This window comes from Phascolarctos cinereus, unplaced genomic scaffold (assembly GCF_003287225.1).
Source record: "Phascolarctos cinereus isolate Bilbo 61053 unplaced genomic scaffold, phaCin_HiC Scaffold_4;HRSCAF=312, whole genome shotgun sequence".
Lineage (NCBI taxonomy): Eukaryota > Metazoa > Chordata > Mammalia > Diprotodontia > Phascolarctidae > Phascolarctos > Phascolarctos cinereus.
In genome coordinates, this window is record NW_027555847.1 from 531,253,317 (window position 1) to 531,277,446 (window position 24,130).

Genomic DNA, 24,130 nt, shown 5'->3' on the forward strand with positions numbered 1-24,130 from the left:
CAAGGAAACTGAGGTAAACAGGGTTATGATTCTAAGCCAGTAATTAAAGTAACAAGGATCAGGAGGCCACAGCTGTTATGTGGCCATACCTGAAAAATACAACCAAAAAAAAAAGTTTAACTTTACAGGCCACAGGGAAATGTGCAGTTGCACTTTGGGAGAGGTACCTTGCTCTTCATTATTTCCACTCATTCATTCATTCATTCATTCATTCATTCCACAAGCTATTAAATACCTATTATAGTCTGAGCCAAGAACTGTAGCTAATTCAAAAAATTCTGGCAACACAGGTAAATGGCTCTAGTACATCTAGGTAAGCATTTTATAGATTCTAGTTGTAACTGTCCTGAACTGTATTATTCCTGAAATTTAGTACAGACAAATGTCAGCGAATTAAAATTCTGATGTGATCAAACATGCAACTATAATCAGCTTTCTTGCTAACTCATGTCAATAAGGAATGCTTACTAACTGGAGAACGCGTCTCCATTGTTCCCTCTGACCTTTTGATGGCACTGCTGTAATAATACTTTAAATAACAAAAACTGTGATTCTAAGTAAAAATTATGGATTTTTACATGGATTCATTTGAACTGTAATTGATTGTCTTACATGGAAACCACGCTATGTGATTTATTTGGCACAGTGCTAATATTGGCTAATGTAGAATGTAATTATAAGCAGCATGGATCCTTTCAACTGCACTTATGAACCTACTCACAAAGGGAGGGCATATAGGCACTCCCCACAGTGCAGAAATCACTTGAATCTCTGGAAGATATACGCTCCAAGTTTTTAATTATATCCTGCTGGAGTTCTCCTTAATTTTATCTTACTTCAGAAGGCTAGATTTTAATATGATAAGGGTGATGCTTGCATTTAAGAAGGTGGTACATTAACCAGGAATTCTAATATTTTGTGCTGAGCTCTGGTTAAGTGCAGACAAAACAGAGCAAAGGCTAGGTAGACTCTAGATCTAGAATGGGATCAGCTAAAAGGGATATTAGGGGAAAATTTAAGGATCTTTTTGCTAATGATGATACTGTCTTATGCAAGCCCTTGATCTTATATATTCTACTTACCTATTATTATTATTACCAATCATATTGGGCCTTTATATTTCTGAGAGTTTGCCTCTTTGAAGTCCTAGGGAAGCATGGCTTATATATTTTGCCTGTACACTTCTAGGAAAATACGGTCAATTGTAAAGAATAATACAATTTTAGAATCAGAAGAAACCTTGAAAATCATCTGAGAAGGAAGTATGATTTGGTGGGAAGAATGCTGGATATGACATTGAGGGGAGCTGAATTTGAATCCTAGCTTTGCCCCCAATAACCTGTATGACTTTTGGCAAGTCACCAAATCTCTCTGGGCCTGTTTACTTTTCTTTTAATGAGGGAGTTAATCTGATGACCTTTGAGGTCTTTCCAGATCTCAGTCTATGCTTCTATGATTTAATATAGCCCCTTACCTGAATCAGTATTATTTACCTTCTAAGTAAAATGTGGGAGCTTTCTTTTCACAGACCAGAAGTTAGTCAATAAGTATTTATTAAGTACCTACTGTGTGCCAGGCCCTTTGCTGAGGGATGAAGATATGAAGAAAGGTAAAAGATTGACCCTGCTATCAAGGATTTTATAATCTAATGGGGAGAAAACATGCAAATAACTAGTACAAATAGGCTACATACTGGAGAAATTTGAAATAAAAGCATTTTCCCTTACTTCTCCAGTGACATTTTCTACATGGGGAAAATAATTTTGTTTAGCTTTCCATTTGATTCTTTTCCACTGGCAAGATGAATCATATTATTACTGGTGAAACTGAAAAAAACCAACCAACCAACCAATCAGGAGAATTTACAAATACAAATTAAGTACTTCATCCTGGTTTTCATCTCTCCATCACCCCCCCGCCCCCAATCTGTTCCTTCCCTGTCCCAACTCCTAATCCAAAATCACAAGGGAAGTATTTCATCTGACCTCAAGGGGTTCTGACTGTAATTGTTACTCAGAGTGTTATGTCATTGCAAACCACTAGGTGGCACTCTAACATAGAACTTCAAACTGGAGCAACTTGGCACGACCAGATTCCCTTGACAATCCTTAGCGTTCCCAGACCTCCCAGGGTCTTCTCCAGTGTCTGTCTGAGGTCCATCAATAATATAATTTGCTTGGCTAATGAGGCCCTCACTGCTACTCAGTTCCCCAATATCTTTTCCCTTATGATCATGACCTCAAAAATAATTAAATTAAATTTACTGAATTTACTAAATTTACTGGATTAAATTGACTGCATTTACTGAATTAAAAAAAAAGTAAAAGAGAACAACTTAAAACTGTGGAATAGTAGAAACTGTTCTAGCTGAGCTTCTTCCAGCCTCTGGCTAGAGCACGAGGGCTGTCCCTCCTTCTTCATCAGGGGCTTACGTGTCAGGGTCCAAATGTGGTGATTCTAATGTCATCAATGATAAAATTAATTCATTATATAAATGTTGGCCAATTGGTTCCTTTTTTTTGCCATTTTTTTCCTTTTTGCAGTTTTATCAATAATGTAACTTAACTTTACATGTATATGTCTTTTGATTATTTGATATCTTTCCATTCCCTGTCCCTCCCTGAATTAGGTTGAGAAGATCTTGAAGGAAAGAAATATTCTAAAATGAAATGGTATATCTTTTATACTACCACACATAAAATATAGTAATTATATCATCAGTACATTTCCTGAGGTAGAATCTTCATGTAGAAGATGGGATGTGAGCTAATCCTTAAGAGAATCTAGAGAAGCCAGAAGGATGAGGTTAAAAGATCATTTTAGGTATGAGGGACAGCTAGTGAAAGGACTCAGAGTGGAGAGACAGAATATTGTGTGCAAGGAATAGCAAATAGGCTATTGTTGCTGGATCTCAGAGTAGTGGAGGGGAATAGAGTACAAGAAGACTGGAAAGATAGAGAGTTGTTTAGGACTTTAGAAGCCAAAAAATTTAATTTTTTATTTGATCTTGTGGGTAATGGGGAGCCACTGGAATTTATTGATTAGGGGTATGGAGAGGTGGTGTGATATGGCCAGATCTGTGCTTTAGGAAAATCATTCTGGAAGTCAGTGGAGGATGGATTAGTGTAGTGAGACCTGAGTCAGGGAGACCAACCAGGAGGCTATTGCAGTAGACCAGACATGAGGTGATAAAGGCTAAAACACTGAGGTGGTAGTGGTGTTAAAGCAGAGAAGGGCAGATGGAGGAAAGGTTTTGAAGGTAGAAGTAGCAAGACTTGGCAACAGATTGGAGAGATGAGGTGAATGCAAAAGAATAGATGAGGATAATATTTGGGTTGGGAATCTGGGTACAACTAGGATGGTTCTCTCAATAACTGTAGGAAAGTTTGAAAGAAGGGTTGATTTAGAGGGAGAAAAAAATAGCTCTGTTCTGGACTTTTTATGTTCATTAGTCAGAAAATTATTTTTGGGCAAGCCTAGAAAAGTGACAGCAAATTACAAGAGGATGTTCCTGATTTGTGACTCCTCACTCCTTACCATCTCCTCTTTTCCCTTCTTATGGTTTATTGTCTAGTAGCTAGCATGGAGAAGAGCTCTGTATCCAGGAAGGCAGGATTATCAAGATGAAGGCAGGCACTGCTATAAATGACAGCTTTCTCCCCTTTACAGCCCCAGGCTGTGTAATAAGAACGACATGTAGTAGTATATTTAACTAAAACTCCATATGACACATGTGAACTCGAGCTCTCAGGTGAATGCTATAGGTCTAGGGGAAGGTAATAGTAAGAGTTAATGTTTACATAGAGCTTTCAGGTTTACATAGCACTTTACATACATTATTTCATTTGATTTTCCTAAAATTTCTTTGAGGTAGGTCAGAGTCACACATCTAGTAAGTACGTAAGACAGGATTTGAACTCAGATCTTCTTGCTCCTATTACTTTATCTGTTATGCCACCTGTCACATAGATGCTTCATTGTAGGGATGTGATGAGGTTGAGGGGGATTTGGTTCATCCCAAGGCCATTGGCATGCCAACCTTCCTTACTCCCAAACTCTTCCGGTGCTAAACAACTGAGAAAATTAATGGTGGAATGTATTATTTATTACCTTTCTATGTGAATCCATCCATTTTCTCAGATCCTAACCTCTGGAAGTCAGTCAATTTCTGAAGGGCATAACTGAATAAGATCAGTACTTCTAGCTCCCAAGGCATTTACCTGGGCAGAGACCCTGGCTTTTATTTACCATGTAAATAGAAGCCAGCCTGAGCTAGGTTCTCCCCAGAGACATGTTCCTTTGTCCTTGCTTTTCCCCTCAGCAAAGATTGAAGGGACCTGATCTAAAAAAGGCGAGACCAAGCCAGTAAAATCCTGGTTGAGATGGCTTATGTTTTTCTGACCGATATTGCTGGAGACAGCAGTATCTCATTGAACAACTGGCATTCCTTGGGTATCAGAGAGGGGTGTGATCAGCCACATTTGAAAGCTAGCTGCTCCTTTTCCTAGCTGTGTTTTGATTCTGTGGAATAGTCCTGCCCTCTAATAGGAAGGAGCTCAGAACTATTAACCTACCTCTTCCTTAAAAATGTCCACCAATCAGGGTTGTCTTATGTTTGTCAGGGGATGTCCAAATGTTGTACTGTCAGGACAATCAGAAGGAAGACAAACCTAGGTATAAAAGATGCTGTGAGCCCTTGTTCAGAGTTTTTTGGTGCAAATGGAGGCTAACCAATAAGATCCCTTTATTACCAGGTGGCATGCTTCTGCTAATATAGGATATCTCCCTTGGAGAATTGCCTCAGTCTACCTTTTGTTAAATTGTGGCCACTTCACTATACTCCATGGTAGTCAAGGGGCCACCTTTGACACCCTTTTCTGACTCTAATGTCCCCTCCCTCACCCTTAAGAAACCCCTAATCTTTGGGTAGAGAAAAGGAAAAGTTTTGGCAAAGGATTTGAGAACAAGAAGGAGTTGTTATTATGCTTATAAAGATTTAAAAAAAAGACTCAGCTATATTTAAAGATCTATTTTAAGCTTTTATCCAGTAAAATTTCGTCTTCCAGAAACATATCTCCTGTTCATGACATTTCTATTTAAATAAATGCTCTCCATAAAGTTGTTTTGCCTCATATATTGTTTTTTACAGAGCCAGTTAATGAAGTCAGGCCTGGAGTGTGTATATTCAGCAAATAGGACTATGAAATGTTACCATGCATTTTCTAATTTATTAAAAAATTAGAATTATATGTTTAGTTGACATTAAAATAAAGCTAATCGGCTAGATATCAATATACTTACTTAGTGCCAATTAGTACTTCTAGCTTTTCAAATAACCTTCACTTAGGTGTATCAGATGTAGATTACATTTAGATTTAGTAAGACAGTTTTCAGCTAATTAGATGCTGGTAGATTGTTAAATGTTCAGTATTGAACATTAGTATCTGGCTGCCATTTAATTATCTCCAAGTTATATAAGTCATAAATGTAAATTATTATGTCCTTAGGGTTCAATTGGGCAGTTTTTGAACATCAGTACACTGGGACTTTTATGAGACTCTATGGGCACATTATTCATTGGGAATTCTGAATATTAAAAACTTAACAAAGGATGGGGATAAGAAAGCAGTATTTGCTCCTGAACAAAAATATTAAATTTTTATGCTGAAATATTAGTGGTGATTTAGTTTAATGTTCTTCATTAAAATGAATTTGTGTTTATTTTACTTAGTGACTCTTTGTCAATCAAATTATGTTAAAACATGAAATATTGTATCAATGGAAGTACTTTGGAAACGATGTGGCAGAATCGTGATAGGTACCTAAAGGAAAAAAAAAAAGGAAACACAACCCTTTTGGAATATAAGTTGTTTGACTTAATTTGCCTATAGCTTACTTTTATTTTCTCTCTAGGTATAAAATGAACTCATATGTGAAGGAATACTTCCTACTGGTGTGTTGGTTGTTAGTGCTGCCATCATTTATATTACTATTTGGGTCTTACTTGGGTCCCGCATGGGAGCCCTATGTGTTACAAGGGGGTTCTAGTGGGTATGGTCACAATCTAGAAGAGATTGCTTGTGGCGAGGGGTGGGATGGTGCATTTGGAAGTAGTGCCCTTCCTCCATTAGATGAAGAATATTCAAAGAAGGATTCCTTTGAGGCAATTGCTTGGGCACATTAGTGTGGTATTTGGGTTAGCGTGGAATACTGTCTTCACAGACTGGTGGATTGATGCTTTTCTTTTTCCCTTTTTGTGCCCAAATGGCCTTATTGATAAGCAATAGCTAGCTCATGATATGGTATAAATTCTTGGTGGTGGTCATAAAACAGAAACTTCTACAACTGTGACTCAATATAATAAGTTTGGGAAAATGTTCAACAGAACCCTAAGTAGGATGTAGCAATTGGGGCTTTTCTTCAGGGTGTCAAATTTATTTTTCATTTTATTTTATTTTATTTTACATTATTTTTTGTTTTGTTTTAGGCAGTTGGGGTTAAGTGACTTGCCCAGGGTCCCACAGCTAGTAAGTGGCAAGTGTTTGGTCAGAGGCCAGATTTGAACTCAGGTCGTCCTGACTTCAGGGCTGGTGCTGTATCCACTGCGCCACCTAGCTGCCCCTTAGGGTGTCAAATTAAAGGACACAAATTCCTTCAATAGCAAATAGAGGTTAGCATTAAATTTGAAACAGTGATTAGTCAAAATAGGAAATTAGCAGTCTAGTTATTAATACTTATTAAGTACTTACTATGTGCCAAGCACCATACAGAGCTCTGGGACACAGAAAGGCAAAGGACTTGTTCTGAAGAAGCTCCCTGTCTAATGGGGGAAGACAACATGCAAACAACTATGTATAAACAAGCCATAGAGGATAAATTGGAGATAATCAACAGATAGAAAGTGCTCGAATTAAGGGGGATCGTGAAAAGCTCCCTGTAAACATTGGAAATTTATCTGGGACATGAAGGAAGGCAGACAATCCAGGAGGAAGAGATGAGGAAGGACTGCACTGCAGGCATGAGAACAGCCAGTGAAAATGCCTGGAATATGGAGATGGATTGTTTTGTTTGAGGAACAACAAGGTGGTCAGTGTCACTTGATTTCAGAGTAAATAGGGAGGGAGTATAAGGTGTAAGAAGACTGAAAAGGTTGGAGGGGGCTGGTTATGAAGGACTTTGAATGCCATACAAAGGATTTTGTACTTGATCCTAGATCAGTGATAGGGAGTCACTGAAGTTTACCTAGTAAGGGAGTGCCATGGCTAGCTTTAGCAAGATTACCTCCACAGCTGAGTGGAGGAGGAGCTGCAGTGAGGAAAGACTTGTGGAAAGCAAACCAGCAAGCTATTGCAATAGTCCAAGTGCGAAGTGATGAGGGCCTGTCCCAGGGTGGTGACAGTATCAGAGGTGAGAAAAGACCATATTCAAGAGATATTGTTAAGTGAAATTGACAGATCTTGGCAACAGATTAGATATGGAGGGGTGGTGTTGGTGAGAGAAGGTGAAGAGTCAAGAATGACACCTTGACTGGGAGTGGCTGGGAAAATTGTGGTACCCTCAAAAATAATAGGGAAGTCAGGAAGAGGGGGAACATTTACAAAGATAATGAGTTCAGTTTTGGACATGTTGAATTAAGCTGGAGATAGGAGATTAGAGTTCAGTAGAGAGGTTGTGGGCAGTTAGGTGGCAAAGTGGAAAGAATGCTGAACTTGGAGTCAAGAAGATTGATCTTCCTGAATTTAATTTTGGTCTCAGACATTTACAAGCTGTGTGATCCTGGGCAAGTCACTTAAGCCTGTTTACCTTAGTTTCCTCATCTGTAAAATGAGTTAGAGAAGGAAATGACAAATCATTCCAGTATTTCTGCCAAAAAAAACCCCAAATGGAATCACAAACAGTCAGACATGACTAAAAAATGACAGAACAACAAGAAAGGTTAGTACTGGAGAAATATATGTGAGATTCGTCAGAAAAGAGATGTGGGAACTGATGAAACTACCAAATAAAATAATAAAGAGGGAGAAAAGAAGAGGGCCCAGGAAAGAAACCTGCAGGATACTAACAGTAGGCTTAACCTGGATGAACATTTATCAGAGGAGACTGTGGCATAGCTAGATAGTTAGAAGGATAACCAGGAAAGAGTAGTTACATGAAAACCTAGAGAGAAGGATATTTGGAGTGGGATGGATGAAAACAAAAAGTATGGGTAAGGGTGGAAAGCCAAGATATATGAGATCATAGAAAATGAGAGAGGTGTCACATGACTGTAGCAAAACAAATGTACCCATTTGAAAAATTTAAAAAAAGAGGCTATAGACAAAAAATTCTAAGTCAGTTAATTTGAATTCTATTCCTGACACAATTCTAGAAAACATTTTGTCTTCTGATTCTTCTCAACTTTTTTCTATGGGGTTTACATAGAATTATTGCTGGAAAGTTGTTATCCTGTTATTTTTCTTTTATATTTAATGTTACATAAACTACGATAAAAATCATCATTTCTCTTTTTAGTTGAATAGAAGTATTAGGATGTAAACTGTATTTCTGTAAGTTTTTTTTTTATCAGCATCCTCTGCGAAATTCCACTAGTAGACAGAACCACAGGGATATTGTTTCTGTTCCCATATGATTCTGTTCTCCTTAGCCAGATCTCTGTATTCCAAATTTTTTTTGTTTGTTTCGTGTAAGTTGAATATTATAAGTATTTGGTTTGATAGCATGTTAAAATATTGTTCTTAACTATTTATGCATTGATATTTTCCTCTAGAAATTCTGGGCAATAGTTTGGTCTGTTCTCATACAGTTGATTATTGAGTTTTCCAAGATACATGGAGGTATGCACTTGTAGTATGGGGATTTTTTCTCTTTCAGACCACAAATATGAGGCAGATGCTGAATAATTCTAACAACCAGGATTTATCTTGCTAGGTATTTAGTAGGTGACAAGTTAGCAGTATAAGCTATTCCATCTCTTGACTACATGTGTTTTCACTGGCTGTCCCCTAGACCTACAACTTTCCCTCCTCATTTTGGCCTCCTGGCTTCCCTGGTCTCCTTCAAATTCCCGCTAAAATTCTACCTTCTACAAGAATTCTTTCCAGTGTTTCTTAATATTAGTGCCTTTCCTTTTAGCTTATTTATAATTTATTCTGTATGTATTTTGTTAGTACATAGCTATTTGCTTGTTGTGTCTTTCCCCTACTCAGATTGTGAGATCCTTGAGAGCAGGGACTGGTTTTTTTTTTTGCTTTTATTTATATCCCCAGCACTTAACACAGTTCCCAGCACATTGTTGGCCCATGATAAATGCTTGTTGACTGATGTTGTTAACTGCAGTGATGTTACAAATTGTTTCTACTTCCTTTTATAATCTACAGAACGTTGTTTCCTAACTCCAGATTCCATAAAACAACAACAAAAAAAAACCCAGAAAAAAACAACTAAACAACAAAAAAACAACTCTTCTGTAATTTCTGGTGACAATAACTTGGACCTAAATTGACATCATAAATACTCCACCTTCACAAACAAATATATATGACTCATCATCATCATTGTCACCACTACCACCACCACCACCACCATCCATCATCATCATCATGATGTAGTGATTTGATGTGTGATTTCACTTATGTGGGGAGCTCTGAATAAGGAACACCCACTACAAATACAGGTTGGCAGTTTTTTTCTTCAATTTATAGTTTTAAAGAGCTTCCTTGGGCCCTAAGAAGCCAAGGAGATGTTCAAGTTTACATAACCAGAATGCATCAGAGGTGAGATTGGAACTAATATCTTGCTGAGTTTAAGGTCAGATATCTATTCATTGTGCCATGTGGTCTACAAATTGTTGTTGTTGTTATTGTTATTACTATTATCATTTTCAGAGGTGGGACACATCCTGGGCATCATGTAGCCTCTCAGCGCTCTAGGAATCTCTAAGGGAGGAGGGAAGGAATCGAGCATTTCTTAAGTACTAGGTACTATGCCAAACACCTTAGGAATATTATCTCATTTGATCCTCACAACAACCTGGGAGTTAGGTGCTATTATTATTTCCCATTTTACAGTTGTGGAAACTGAGACAAACAGAGATTAAGTAACTTGCCCCAGGTCCCATAGCTAACAAATGTCTGAGATTGGATTTGAATTCAGATTTTCCTGACTTTGAGCCTGGCTTGTGTCACCTTGCTACTTCTCCAAGAATGTAAGCTTCATTTGTAGAGAAAATTTCCTTATCTGGGAGTTTGATATAAAAGTCCCTTTTCCTTCTCCTCCTCTTACTTACTCTTCCTTCTTCTCTTCTTCCTCCTTGTCTTCTTCCTCCAATAAGGAAGAAGAGAAATAGTAATATGAGTTGTTGTTTATCCTTAATTTTTGAAGAGTACCAATGATATCATGAGTAATGTCTTGACTTGTAGGGGAATTGGATTTAAGTGAGCCAGAGCTAGACAAAGTTTTCAACTCTACTCTCTCTTACAGTCATTGAAGTACAGTGGCAGGACAAAAGTCAAGACTTTTGGTGATGGCCTGGGATGTAGTGGATTACCTTGGCATCTTCAATGCCTGACCAAGCTCTAAGTGCTCCGCAGTGCCTGCTTCAGCTGTCTTCATGGCCATTGGGAACAAATTGTTCTTATCTGCCCATTCTGCAAGGGGAAGTTTTCACATATTTGGGGTAGATTTCCCCCCAACTCACTGATGGGTTTGAGGTCACCCTCAACCTGGCTTAGCCTGTTCACCGAGATGGGAGATGGTTTATTGGATTGTGGCCTCAGCTCATGTATAGCTTCTATGAGCCAGAAGTGAGAGTTACTATTAATAACACAGGGAAGGGCAAACTCCAACAAACTTACAATTAAATCCTTCCAAATGCAAATTAAGTTCAAATGGTTAATCAAAACAATCAAAAACAAAAACAAAAAAAACAACAAAAAAAACAAAAGAAAAAGATAAGAATGATTGTGATGGATAGGGTGAGTATCTGATTGGGGTCACCTGTCTTTCCCATAGACCATCATCCTCAGCCTTGCCTTAATTTCCTTTGCTACCCCACTATCCTCAGAGGTCTATCATTGAAAAGCCCTTTTCCTAGTCTTCCCATCCCCATCAAAAATCATTAGGATGAAGGTCAAATTGTCCTTTCTTAGAATGTCTACATGACTGTCTAGCATGACTGGATCCTCTGTGCCCTTCCCACAAAACTACTTTTTGCTCAGGTGGAAAAAAATATATAGTCATGGCTCTGATGCTATCAAAACAACCCTATAATTTAGCATGTTATTGTTTACTAAAAGAAGAGAAAGGTACGTGTTTTAATTTCAACAAATTAGTACCAATGCAGACCACTGTGGAATATGTTATTAAAAGGCCTTTTACCATTTAAATGTCTTTTGAGCTTTTAAAAATAAGACAATTATCACTGAAAGCTGATAATGCCAGATTAACCTTAATTCATTTTTCTTCATGGGAACTAGAAGGGTAGACATTTATTTAGTGTCCAATAAAACATTTTAAAGAATCTGTTACGCTAAGACTTTGCATAAGATGCAGAAGTATGGGTCAGATGATTGTACAAAGGTGGATTTGGAGCAAAATTAATAACTAAACTCAAATAGTAGTCATTAATAAATTGGACTCAACATAGAAAGAAGTTTCTAGGGGAGTACCCCAGAGATCAGTCATTAAGTGTGTACTGTTTCACACTTCAATCAATTATTTGGATAAAGCCATCAATCTCTTGCCTGTCAAATGTGATAGTGGTACATGTAAAGGGGATAGGGACCTGAGCTGTAACATCAAGATATAATTAAAGAATAGGGCAAATGTCACTTGCTCCTGTCCTTTCAGTATTACTAATTGTGTCCTAGAGGTTTGAGGATCAGTTTCAGCCGTTCTTGATTTTCCATGCCTCAGCTAGTACATGACTCTTCTTTGGCAGGTCCCTTCTTCCAATGGTGTGTTCTTCCCAGAAGTTCTATTTTGGGAAGGACCTAGACCACCATTCCTCACTCTCAATATTTAGCTACCAGATCTGAGCCCATAAATAATTCCTTCACCATCATCATTCCAGGGAGTCTTTTCTGTGTTATCTTCCCTCATTAGAATGTAAGTTCCTTGAGGGCAAAGGACTGTCTTTATTTTTGCTTGAGAGGACAAACCCATTACATGGCTCTGGTACTAGGTGTGTGTGGGAAGAATAAAAGTTGAAGTGAATTTATTCATTCTAACCCTCATATCAAGGGAATTTGGAGGGAATTCCGATGTTGGAGCAAAAGAGATTGGGAAATTTTTTTTTTCTGAAGAGAAACATTTATATGCCAGATGGAAAAATGCCACTAGGTGGCACAGTGGATAGAGTGCTAGGCCTGGAGTCAAGAAAACTTGAGTTTAAATGGCCTAAGACACTTATTAGCTCTGTGACTTTGAGTAAGTCACTTAATCTTTATTTGCCTCATTTTCCTTATCTGTATAAAGGGAATAATAAGAGTACCAACCTCCCAGGTTGTGGTAAGGATCAAATGAAATAATAATTATAAAATACTTATCACAGTGCCTGGCACATGGTAAGCACTATATAAAATTAGCTGTTATTATTGTTACTACTATTTTCTTTTCTTTTATAAGGAGAATTTTTAAAAATTTTTTGTAACATGTATTTTTAAAACTTTGGGTTCCTAATTTTCTCTCTTCCTCTCTCCCAACCCACTCTCATTGAAAAGACAAGCAACTCAATACAGGTTACACATGTGTAGTCATGCAAAACACTTCCATAGTAGCCATCTTGTGAAAAACTAAGTATATTTCCCTTTATCCTATCCTGCTCCCCATTTATTCTATTCTCTCTTTTGACCCTGTCCCTCTTCAGAAGTATTTGCTTCTGATTACCCCCTCACCCAATCTGCCCTCCCCTCTATCATCTCCTGCTCTCTTGTCCCCTTCCCCCCTTATTTTCCTGTAGGGTAAGATAGATTTCCATACCCAACTGAGTGTGTATGTTATTCCCTCCTTAAGCCAAATCCAATGAGAATAAGATTCACTCATTCCCTCTCACCTTCCCCCGTTTCTTCTCTTGTGTAAAAGCCTTTTCTCGTCTGTTTCATGTGAGATGATTTACCTCATTCTACCTCTCCATTTCTCCTTCCCCCAGTATAATCCTCTCTCACCTCTTAATTTCATTTTCCAGATATCACCCCTTCATCTTCAACTCACCCTGTGCTCTCTCTCTCTCTTTCTCTCTCTGTCTAAATACATATAATTTTTTTTGCCCTCCTACTACCCTAATACTGACAAAGGACTCATGAGTTTCAGCAATGTAAACAGTTCAACCTTAATAAGTCTTTTATGATTTCTCTTTCCTGTTTACCTCTTCCATGTTTCACTGGAGTCTTGTATTTGAGAGTCAAATTTTCTTTTCAGTACTGGTCTTTTCATCAAGAATACTTGAAAGTCTCCTGTTTCACTGAATGACCTTTTTTCCCCCTGAAGGATTATACTCAGTTTTGCTGGGTAGGTGATTCTTGATTGTAATCCTATCTCCTTTGCCCTCCAGAATATCATATTCCATGCCCTCTGGTCCCTTAGTGTAGAAGCTGCTACATCTTGTGTTATCTTGATTGTGTTTCCACAATACTTGAATTGTTTCTTTCTGGCTGCTTGCAATATTTTCTCCTTGACCTGGGAACTCTGGAATTTGGCTGCAATATTCCTTGGAGTTTTCCTTTGGGGATCTCTTTTGGGAGGTGATTGTGGATTCTTTCAATTTCTATTTTGCCCTCTTGTTCTAAAATATCAGGGCAGTTTTCCTTGATAATTTCTTGAAAGATGATGTTTAGGCTCTTTTTTTTGATCATGGCTTTCAGATAGTCCAATAATTTTTTAAATTCTCTCTCCTGGATCTATTTTCCAGGTCAGTTGTTTTTCCAATAAGATATTTCACATTGTTTTCTATTTTTTCATTCTTTTGGATTTGTTTTACAGTGTCTTGATTTCTCATAAAGTCACTAGCTTCCAATTGCTCTATTCTAATTTTTAAGGTAGTATTTTCTTCAGTAAGCTTTTGGACTTACTTTTCCATTTGGCCAATTTTTCTTTTTAGGGCATTCTTCTCCTCATTGGCTCTTTGGTCCTCTTTTGCCATTTGGGTTAGGCTAAATTTTTAAGGAATTATTTTCTTCAATATTTTCTTTTGGGTCTCCTTTAGCCAGGTGTGGCCTTGTTTTTCATGATTTTCTTGCATCACTCTCATTTCTCTTCCCAGTTTTTCTACTTCTCTTACTTGCTTTTCAAAATCCTTTTTGAGCTCTTCTATGGCCTGGGACTGATTCATATCTTTCTTGGAGGCTTTGAATGTAGGAGTTTTGACTTTGTTGTCTTCTTATTGTTGTATGGTTTGATTTTCTTTGTCACCAAAGAAAGATTCTATGGTCTGACTTTTTTTGGTGCAGTTTGCTCATGATCCCAGCTGATCACTTGAATTATAAACTCTTTGTTAAGGTAGGGGTATGCTTCCAATGTGGAGAATGTACTGTCTTAAGCTCTCGGGGTTTTGTGCAGCTGTTTTCAGAGATACTTCTAGAAGACCTGTAAATTTTCAGTTCTTCCAAGGTGCTGTGGTCAAGGGCAAAGAGTTTACTCCTTTCCTGGCCTGTACTCTGGTCTATAAGTGATTACAAGCACCCTTTTCTGCCTTGGAACCGTGAGGAGGATTTTCTCTCTACCACCACTAGAAGCTCAGCCACGCCAGTGCTCCTCCTCGCCCCAGGACCGCCACCCAGAACTATGACCCAGATCCAAACACAGGCAAAGCAAAAGAATCCTGCACCAGCAGAGAGATCCCTGCAATCCCCTTCTGATCAGCCACTTGATTTCCCCTCAGTCTGTGGGCCAGAAGCTCTGGAAGCAGCCACCACCCCAGGGCTAGCCCTGGGGACTGGAGCTAAGACCACAGGAGCTTCTCTCTCTCACTGCAGACACAGACTTTTCCCACTGACCTTCTAAATTGTTTTTGGCATTTGTGGGTTGAGAGTTCTGGAAACTGCCACAGCTGCCTGAGATTCAGTCCTCTGATCATAATTGAATCCGGGGGAGTTGACAAGATCAAGCAAGATAAGATAGGGGGGAGAAGAGACAAAGGCCAAGGATAGACCCTTGAAAGACACTCACAGTGGATATGACCTGGATAAAGATTTAATGAGGAAGACTGAGAAGGAGTGGTCAGACAGGTAAGTAGGAGGAGAACCAAGAAAGAGTAGTGTCATGAAAACCTAGAGAAAATAGAGTATTAAGAAGATTGACAGTGTCAAAGGTTGGAGAGAGGTCAGGAAGGATGAAGATTAAGAAAAACCATTAGATTTGGCAATTAAGTGGTCACTGGTGACTTTGGAGAAAGCCATTAAAGGCTTTAAGTCAGATTGTTAAGGGTTCAGAGGAGAGTGAGAAGAGAGCAAGTGGGAAACACTGATCAAGGATGGTTTTCTCAAGAAATGTAGTTACAAAAGAGAGGAGAGATATAGGTTGATTGGTAGTGGGGGAGATTGGATCAAGTGACTTTTTTTGAAAGCTTGAAGGCATAAACATGTTTATAGGCAGTAGAGAAGGAGTCAGTAGACAGGGTGAGACTGAAGATTAGTAAAAGAATGAGGATAACACAGGAGCAGTCTGCTAGAGAAGATGTGATTGAATGGGATAAAGCTTACATCTTGAATCAGAACAAATTTTTCATTTTGTTAAAGAAAGGTTCCTTGAAGGCGAGAACATAGGAGGGGTAGTATGGATGATTGGTCAGTACTCTGAAGGTGTGATTTGGGGGGACTTTTGAAGTTAGCACTGTCATGATCAGAAGAATGGGATGCTGAACTGATTTTCATAGGCTTTTCCACTGATTTTTATAGGTGTGAGTCAGAGGAAAGAAAACTGCATATGCTGGATTTCATTTGTGTGTGTGTGTGTGTGTGTGTGTGTGTGTTTCATTCAACTCTATATTTCTATTACCTCTTTGTCAAGAGATGGATAGCATACTTTGTCCTCTGGAATCAAGGTTGGTCACTATGTTGATAAGAGTTTTCCAGTCTTTCAAAGTTGTTTGTTTTTATGGTGTTATTGTTATGCTATTGTATAAATTGTTCTCTTTGCTTTGCTCATTTCACTCTGGCCAGTTCATTCAAGTCTTTCCCAAGTTTCATTAAACTATCCCATACATTATTTCTTATGGCGTTATAGTATTTCTTTACATTCATATGATGTAATTTGTTCTGTCAGTTCCCAATTGATGGGTACACTCTTGGATTCCTGTTTTTTTGCTACTATAAAAAGAGCTGTTATAAATATTTTTGTGCATATGTTCATTTTTTTTCTTTGATCTTTTTGGGATATAGGCCTAGTAGTGTTATATTTTCCACTCATCACACACTTATACCAGCACTGCCTTTATCACTTTTCTTGTTTCAATACGTGGATGTTTCTATGGAACAATATATAGTCCTTAACCCCACCCACGTGTATTCTGTCCCCACATCTCAGTCTTGTAATAAAGATATAATTCACAAGAAAGTACCAAGAGGAAAATAACTATTCCTAGCAGATGATACTCACTTCTCACCTCTGAATTTTCATGGGGCAGTGCCCCATGCATGGAATTCTCTCCCTCTTTGTCTCAGCCTCTGGCCTTCCCTGTGTTGCTTCAGGTCTTAGATAAATTCCCACCTTCTGTAAGAAGGCTTTCCTGCTCCTCCATAGTGCTAGTGCCTTCCCTTTGAAATTATCTCCACATTATCCCATATATGTACATAGTTGTTTAAATGTTTCCCTTATTAGACTGAGAGCTCCTTGAGGGATTGTTTTTGCTTTTTATTTCCCCAGTACTTAGCACAGTGTCTGGCATAATAAATGCTTGCTGACTTATTATAGATAATTGAACACTTTTATTTGTCTATAATTATTCTTGGAGAAGTACTAAACAAAATCACAGAGTGCTAAGAAATGTGCAATCTTCCATACTGTCAGCATATAAATTAGGTACCAGTAAGTTTAGATATATAACATTTTAAGTTATGGATAAAATGATGTGATATTTTAACATTTAAAAATCACGATAGTAACATGTTACCCTGTTTCTAAATAACTATTGGTATGCATTGTGCTATAAAAGGTTTACATATTAGGAACTTAACAAATACTTGTTGATTGATTATTCAAAAGTATGGCTAACAATAATAAAGACTTGTATTGCTATCATTACTATAAATTTGAGCAAAGGGCCAATCTTAGCAAACTTCAGCATTCTGAAATCTTAGAGTTGTAGAAATGTCAAGTATTTCTTCTGCATCTAGTTCTTTTGTCTCAAAACATCATTAGATTTTCTGCTGGGAAGGTGTTTTCTCCAAGAAAAACCAGAATCACTCATGGAGACAAGGATATAGGAAAAGTGACAGGTATCATTAAAACATCTTTTGAAAATGCTCATGTGAGTAGATAGGAGTGTATGTATATTTCAGCTAGCATTCACAGTAATAACCACTTTCTGCTTATGCTGCAAGATTACTTTGCTTTATTGTAACTTTTGGGGAAGCAGAGACATGCCAAATTTCTTCATACACGTTTTATCTGAAAGATGATTATATGTGCATATGGAGGAAAATGCCTCCAGATACAGTTTAGTAACTGATGAAAAATATATATTTTTGTTAAAAAGAATCTAGACACAAAGCAAGACTCATGTGGAGATGTGGGTATCAATGCAGCATGCTGTTTTCTTTTGAATCAATAAGCCCCTTCTTTGCCTTCATAAAGCTTATGGACTAGGTGGTTAAATAGATGCACTCAGTATAATAAAAAGTAGAATTTAAAAGTACAGTAAAAGTGGTGCAATATTCTATACTTATAAGGGTTAAATATTAGACCTTAATTAGATGAGAATTAATATTACTTGAAATCTGACTTTTGTATTCCATCATATTTTTCTTTCCTTTAAAATTTTATGGTTATTTTTCATGCACTTCTTTTGTTTTGAATCTATAGGTTTGTATTTGCACTCCAAATTTACAGTTGCTTTGCATCCATGTATATGGAGGAATTAGTGTCATAAAAGGCATAATATTTTGATTAAAAAAAGGAGGTGACTCATCTTATTGTTATATTGATTGACATAGACAATCTGAGTATATGTAGACACTCCTATAATATTGAAAGAATAATGAAAGACCTCTAACATATTGGATAAATCTGTAATAGGGAATTTATGGGAAGAGATGGATGAACATTATTTAGCATGAGAAGGCATGGAACAGTAGTGATGCCCATCAGTGGCAAGGAAACCCAAAGCTTTGTTTAATTTATAAATTGAATAAATATGTCATGTATGCCTTTATTGAAGTTGTTTAAAAATGTTAAATAGAACAGAGGTCATGGCAGATTTCCAGATCTATTCTTCTAGAGAAATAACTCTAAGGTGACATAAATCCAGTAATGACCATCTGATCATTTCAACAGTTATGGTTCCATATTAATATTAACCAACATTGCTGCCTCTTGTACACATGAAAAACTTTATCAAATGCTTTTCTAAAATCTAAGTAAACTCTATTTGCAATATTTTTATCCATCAATCTAGCATTCTTATAAGAAAAGAAAGTAAACTTTAGCATTATCTGTTCTTAATGAAGCTACGTTGCTGCTTAGTCATCAAAGTTTTCCTTTCTATATAATTTATAGTCTTCTTAATGATATTGTAAAAGTTTGCCAGGCATCTAAGTCAAACTTAATGGTTTATATATTGCAAACTCCATTTTATTCCCTTTTTTGAAAATTGGGACAAGATTGACTGTAATTAGTTTGTGAAACACATCTATGATCCTTAATGATCTTTCAGAGTTCACTAATGGGGCTCTGCATTTACATAGACCAATTCTTACCTCATTCTGGGATATAGCTTCTCCCAGCAAGATGACTTGCAAGTAGGTGGAACAATGGATAGAGCTCTGGGCCTGGAGTTAGGAAGACCTGAGTTCCAATGTGATTTCAGATACTTACTAGCTGTGTGACCCTGGGCAAGTCACTTAACCCTGTTTGTCTCAGTTTCCTTATCTGTAAAATGAGCTGGAGGAAGAAATGGCAAACTACTCCAGTATGTTTGCCAAGAAATTCCCAAATGAATTCACAAAGAGTCAGATACAACTGAAAGACAACAAAGCAAGATGACTTGAACTTGGAGGGCAGCTGGTTGCTCTTTTACTATCTTACTTGGTTTAAAAACTGCTTATTAAACATTTTTCTTTCTTTTTTTTCTTAATAGTATTTTTTCCCCAATTAGATGTAAAGATAGTTTTCAACATTCATTTTTGTAAAATTTTGAGTTCCAAATTTTTTCCCCTCCTTTTCTTACCTCCTCACTCCCAAAGACAACAAGGAATCTGATATGGGTTATACATATACCATCATGTTAAATGTATTTCCACATTAGTCATGTTGTGAAAGAAGAATCAGAACAAAAGGGAAAAACCACGAGAAAGAAAAGCAAAAATAACAAAAAGTGAACATAGTATGCTTTGATCTGCATTCACACTCCATAGTTCTTCCTCTGAATGTAGTTAACATTTTCCATCATGAGTCTTTTGGAATTGTCTTGGATCATTGTATAATCCTTAGAAGAGCTAAGTTCATCATAGTTAATCATCACACAATGTTGCTGTTGCTGTGTACAGTGTTCTCCTGGTTCTGCTCACTTCACTCAGCATCAGTTCATGTAAATCTTTCCAGGTTTTTCTGAAATCCACCTGCTCATCATTTCTTATGGAACAATAATATTTCAATGTTCTTATACCACAACTTGTTCAACCATTCTTTAATTAATAGGCATCCCCTCAATTTCCAATTCTTTGCCCCCACAAAAAGAACTGCTTTAATATTTTTGTATGTGGGGGTCCTTTTCCCTTTGTTATGATCTTTTTGGGATATAGACCTAGTAGTGGTATTGCTGAATCAAAGGATATGCAGCTTTATAGTCCTTTGGGCATAGTTCATTATTGCTTTCCAGAATAGTTAGATCACAACTATTCCACCAATAAATTTGCATTCTATCTTAATGGTGGTGGGAAGCCACTGAAGCTTTCTTCAACAGAATCATTCTCATTTTCTATTTCCCTCGTCAAAGATCCTTGTCAGAGAAAACAAAAGCCAAAAAATAAGAGTATTTCTGCTTTCTTTTCCATTGTCTCTTATTATTAAAACATCTACCCCAAGTGGTTGGTGTACTCTTTTTTTTTTTTTGGATACTCTTTTCTGCCATATCTAATAATCTCCTTTGTGCTTTCCTTCGTATTCATAGGCAGCCTCAGTTCATTCTCAGGTTTACCATTCCTGACACCATTATTTCAGAACCTTATGATACTGTTTTATTCATCTTCAGTTATCTGCCCATACTTTCATCTTCTATATATAATTTAAACAAGATAAGTTGGTAGTTAAATTGCCTCTGTATTCCATTTCACTTTACAAGTATTCATTAAACACCTACTAAGTATATAGAGGCATCATGATATTATGGATAGGGTATTGGCCTTAGAGTTTGGACTTGAGTTTGAGTTCTGTTTTTGTTTTCTTTTTAGGCAATTGGGGTTAAGTAACTTACCCAGGGTCACACAGCTAGTAAGTGTCAAGTGTTTGGTCTGAGGCCGCATTTGAACTCAGGTCCTCCTGACATCAGGGCTGGTGCTCTATCCACTGAGCCACCTAGCTGCCCCTTGAGTTCTGTTTTTGAAACCTTTTGGTTCTGTGACCCTAGGCAAGTCATTTACCTTCTCAGTGATTTCAAGATTTTTTTTTGAGAGTATTTGAGTTTAAGTCATAGAATAGTTGCTTATTTACATAATAGATGTTTCTTCACCAAAAATACACCTGCACTAGTAAAATCACAGGTCTGCCTCCTGCCCCCACAAACAAACAAAAAAGTGTAAAGGTATTAAGCTTTTTGTATATAGCGATCTCTATAAACTGGTCTCTCTTTATAATACCACTTTTACCTTCTCATTATGACTATTTCTCTATATATCTTCAAGATTTCATACTTAGGGATTTTTAATCCCTCCAAAGCTAATTTTCCCTAGAGAATTTCCATCTAGGGGAACCTTCCTTATAGTCTTTTGAAATCTACTTCTGTACCTTTAACAATGCCTCACTTTCCTTTCCTACTCTAAAATAAATTCTAAGACACAATAGTCCCTTTCCCCTAAGGGTCCTGCTATGCCAAGTTTAGCTCTTGTGATTATGTAATGTTTTCTTGTAACGCAACACAGTAGAGTTCTGATGTAAACTTATGGTTTGGCTTATGCCATGCTGTCAGTGGGTGATGGAGAATGGAGAAGGGGATTCTGAGTTATCTCAGTGTTTTAGGGATTAGCCTTCTCTGCTGTTAGTTCATCAGATTTTACTGTCTTTTAAATTTTGTGATGTTTCAGAAAATGGAGAGAGTAGAACTTCCTTCATCTCTTGTATATAATTCCTATTTGGGAGAGTAGTGAGGATCTGAGAAAATGTCTACTATTTCCTCCATCTTGTTGGTCAGTGACTTATTCTTAGCATTTCTATACAAGAGTAATAAATGGCAGGAAGAAAGAGAAATTTCATTCAAAATGACTCCAAAATACCCATAGTAACTAGGAGTTAATCTACCAAGATATATACAAGATTTACATAAATATAACTGCCAAGAACTTTACAGAAATAAAGGAAGACAAATAGCAATCCAATGTTTCAGAAGTTCAAGAATGTAATTTATTAAGAGGTCTTTCTTTCTGGCAATAATTTTTGGGACAACTGGAAAGCAATTTGGCAGAAATTATACTTAGATCTGTACCTTACACTACTTGCTATAATATACTCAAAATAGACAAATGACCTGAACAGAAAAGATTTGACATCATTAAAAATTGAGAATAGAATGAAAAGAAAGTACTATTCACAAATATATGAGTGAGGGGGAGAACTTTTAGTGAAACAAGGAGAAGGAATTAGTGAATGAATGCAAATCATTTATTAAATGCTTACTATATGCCATACTTTGTGCTAAATACTGGGTGATACAAATACAAGCAAGACAGTTCCTGCCACGTAAGTAGCTTACATCCAATGAGGGAGACAAAACATACAGGGGAACTAGAATTGGAAAGCAGTTGGTCAGATTAGCCAAGGTTATCATGTGTACAGAAGCATGGTTTGCAGCTGGGCAGGAAGAGGCATAGTGGCTTGATTCTGGGGACAGATAAGATGAAAAAAAATCTATCAGATAAAACAGATTACAATTTTAAATTTAAAAAGTTTAAATCTTAAAACAATTTTAAAAATGCCTCTCATGAATAAAATCAGTGCTTCTTTCCCCTACCCCATTACATTTGTCTAAATTCATAGGATCTGACTTTTGATGGCCATGTGATTATTAACATAATCATAGCATAGAAATAGAAACACAAAATAAACTGCAGAAGGAGTTAGTTTCTTCTTGCCTTTCCTTCCTCTAAGTCAGCCTGAGAGAGGATAGAAAAGGAAAAATTGAGTGTTTTAAAACTAGCAAGTACTATAAGGAAATAAGAAAGGGCAAGGATGGTGACCTAGAGCTTCTTTTGATCTCATCTAATGGTAGATACTGATTTTGTTTCTGTTTGGTTTTTACCACATTACTTGGCTCATTTTTTCTCAGTCTTTTACTCCCTTTCACATAGTCTTTTAGTCTTTTTATCCTCAATTTGTTCCTAACTGCTCTGCCTCTGCTTCCTCCAGTGTTCTTTAGGTTCATAACCAACCTCACAGAGTGATCTCAGTTCTTGCTCTGTTTTCCCTTGTTCTTGGCCACAGAGGCAGCAGTACAGCACACCCTTATCCATTTCTGGCTACCCATGTGAATACCCAAGAGGAATTTTAAGAGCCAAACTTGTCTCTTTTTCCTCTCCCTCCCCAATTCTTCTTGAGAAAGGTCTCAGCCTCTAAGTGAAAAGAAAAAGAAAACCTGAGATTCTGGGAAATACGCATTCACACACTTTTCCTTATTTACCTGTGTCTCTATGATCCTTTCCCCCTTATTATGGTCTTCTACAGCCAGGTCACAACACATTTTTTTTGGCTACTTTTCCTGATCCACATTAAGCCAGCACCCTCCTATACTAGTTCACTAAGGAGTACATGCATGCCCTTACTGCTATGAATAAGTTCCAAAACAAAACAAAATATAATTTTAAGTATTATAGGGGATAATAATTTCATGGGAAAAATGTTACAATTGAAATTTATTTCTTACTGGCTGAATTTGTAACTGTTAACTTTTAAAACTGGTCTTTATAATGACATGAATCTACAGGAATTTTAGGGACTATACTGAACAGAGTTGGATGGGGTTGCTTTGGGCTGAGTTTTTTGGATGTGCTAATAAATTTGAGTGGTAAAGCCCTGAAATCTAAACTATCAGAGTGGGTTATTCTGACTGGTGGTTAGCTTCTATTTTTTTTTTTAATTTTTAAATTTTTTTTCTTTTTTTTAATATAAATTTATTTATTTGTAGTTTTCAATATTCATTTCCACAAGTTTTTGAGTTCCAAATTTTCACTCCATCTCACCCGTCCCTTCACCCCAAGATGGCATGCATTCTGAATATCATTCCCCTAGTCTGTCCTCTTTTATTTCTCTCCCCTCTTCTCTTATCCCCTTCCCCTTCTATTTTCCTGTAGGGCAGGATAGACTTCTGTACCTCATTTCCTGTATTTCTTATTTCCCTGTAGCTGTGAAAGCATTTTTTAAAAACATATGTTTTTAAAACTTTAGGTTTCAAATTTTCTCTCTTCTTCCCTCCCCACCCACCCTCATTGAAAAGGCAAGCAACTCAATATAGGTTGTACATGTGCAGTTATGCAAAACACTTCCATGGTAGACATGTTGTGAAAAACTAACTCTATTTCCCTTAATCCTATTCTGCCCTCCCATTTATTCTGTTCTTTCTTTTGACCCTGTTCCTCTTCAGAAGTATTTGCTTCTGATTAAACCCTTTTCCAAATTACCCTCCTCTCTATCATCCCCCTGCTCTCTTGTCCCCTTCTCCCCCTATTTTCTTGTAGGGTAAGACAAATTTCCATACCCAACTGAAGTGTATGTT